Here is a 2,366-nt window from a genome sequence, read left to right as displayed (position 1 = left end):
CTGATGTGTGAATTTCCAAATCATGTCCAAACAGTTGAATTTACTATTGATGGACTCTAATCAAGTTGTGGAAACATCTCAAGGACGATCAATGGAAACAGGATACACCTGAGCCCAATTTCAAGTCTCACAGGGGTCTGAGAACTTATGTATTTTTGGTCTGCAGTCCTTTGCATGCAAACAGTGCTGCATTGAAAGTCTGGGCGGTCCACATTGTCCCAGAATAAAGGAAAATAAACACAGCCCCTGCACCATTGAAAATGTTCAATACTGACCTCCATCTGAGAAATACGGCCAGCTAGGCTAGCTAGGCTTCTGTGTCTCTCTCCTTACACGATGAAGAAATGAACAAAAAGAGCACACAAAAATGGCTAAATCTATAAAGCAGAAATATGTTTCCTCCTTTAAATCCACACGAAAGCAGTGTCTTTGCACATACTGTTGGTCACAGCATCGGCTAATGTTGGTAGGCATACAATGCTATTCCAGCCAGTTCAGGTTGCAGGGAAAAGATAACAGGCATGTCACGTTCTGACCATAGTTCTTGTGTGTTTTACTTGTTTTAGTGTTGGTCAGGACGTGAGCTGGGTGGGCATTCTATGTTGTGTGTCTAGTTTGTCTGTTTCTATGTTTGGCCTAATATGGTTCTCAATCAGAGGCAGGTGTTTTGTGTTGTCTCTGATTGGGAATCATATTTAGGTAGCTTGTTTTGTGTTGGGGTTTGTGGGTGGTTGTCTTCTGTCTTTGTGTTCTGCACCAGATAGGACTGTCTCGGTTTTCACATTTGTTATTTTGTATTTTGTATAGTGTTCAGGTTATCGTCTCTTTGTTTATTAAATATGTTGAACACTAGCCGCGCTGCATGTTGGTCCTCTCCTTCACCAACGGAAGAAAACCGTTACAGAACCACCCAATTAACTCGGACCAAGCACCGTTACAAGGCACCAGGGAATCCAGCAGCAATTAGTGTGGGAAACCTCTGAGGTCCCAGACACAAGGGTTGGGAAACCTTGCTAGCTTGATACTGATAGCTACCAGCTAGGCTAGTAGCTAAGCTACGGTAAACAACTTCAGGCTTTTTGGTCTGGCAGGATCCCGGGACAGATTGTAGCTGGCACAGCAACTGAGGCTAACCGCAATGCAGGATCCAAAATAAAAAGTATTTAAATAAAACTTGGCAAGGAAACACTGTTGCAACTTTCAAAAAGAATACAATGAGGAGACAAAGATTTCAGGGTGGGTTATTGAGGCTAATAAAACCCTACAACAGTGGCCTCCACAACAGTGATTGAGGCAACCACTGGTAAGAGGCATGAAACCTTAGTAATTGCTCAACATGTCCCAGCCACAATAAATAATTTTACTGCTGTCTCCCTTTAACAGAACATTCAGCAGAAATCTCCTCATGGGCTGGTAGGTTTTATGTTGAAAGCAGATCTTACTYCAGTTCATTTTCATGGATTTGATTAATTAGCTGATTAGTTAATTTAGGTGTTATACCTTCTCTCTTCTGTCCCCCAGGAACTGGGTTCAATGTGTTTATTTATTTCCAACTTGCTGAAGTCTTCATTCTTCTGACAGTCTGTCTGGGATCATACTGGTTTTACAAGAAGAAAACCTGTCCTCAAGAACAAGGTCAGTATAATGCATCATTGTACCTTTGTTTAACGTATTTTGTTTGATAAGTAAAATGGTATTATTATTCTTAATTCGCTTTCTCCCCCTCTCTCTCTCTCTCTCTCTCTCGCTCACTCTGTTTTTCTCTCTCTCCAGATGATGGTGAGTAAGCAGAGTGATTGCTGTCTCTCAGGTTGATCACGGTGGGACCCAAAGGGGGGTGTTGATGTCATGAAAGTTGCCATGGGGACCATGACTGATGACTAATGATGATGTTATAATGATTATTGCTGTTTTAATTTTAATCAAGCTCAAACTCAAAGCACAGTCATATTTAGTTATTTTGACATACATTTGTAAAGTTTCATAATGTTCCTTAAGACCTGCCCTTAACAAATTAATAATGAATGATCTATGTGATGGTGCTAATTTAACATTTGAATTAGTAGTGTTTTTGTGGTTTTTCATTTGTACATACAGTTACATAAACTAATGAAAATGCTATTGTGTTTTTGAAAATACATTTTCTTTCATATTCGAATGTGACCTAAGACCTTCACAAACACATTTTTATTTTGCGAAAGCAAATATGTAGAGTTCAAAAGGTACTTACACTCAAAACCATGAAAATGAATAACCCAAGGAAATGCAAAAATAATGCACTTAATTTAATCAATGCTTAATAGTATACAAAAAGGTGCTAGAAAACAAAAACAGAGGATACGTTTTGACCTCATGCTTTTATTAGT

The 2,366-nt window shown here is 39.2% G+C and overlaps 1 long non-coding RNA gene across 1 annotated transcript; it reads left to right on the top strand.

Moving 5' to 3' along the window:
• The first annotated feature begins 563 nt into the window (after positions 1–563).
• Positions 564–2,119, top strand: LOC112074633 (uncharacterized). Its single transcript, XR_002894794.2, has 2 exons — positions 564–1,635; positions 1,774–2,119. It is a non-coding gene; the product is annotated as an uncharacterized lncRNA (long non-coding RNA).
• Positions 2,120–2,366: the final 247 nt, after the last annotated feature.

This window comes from Salvelinus sp. IW2-2015, unplaced genomic scaffold (genome assembly GCF_002910315.2).
Source record: "Salvelinus sp. IW2-2015 unplaced genomic scaffold, ASM291031v2 Un_scaffold2731, whole genome shotgun sequence".
Taxonomy (NCBI): Eukaryota; Metazoa; Chordata; class Actinopteri; order Salmoniformes; family Salmonidae; genus Salvelinus; species Salvelinus sp. IW2-2015.
The sequence above is the reverse complement of the archived record's forward strand: the minus strand, read 5'-3'. Positions and strand labels throughout refer to the sequence as shown.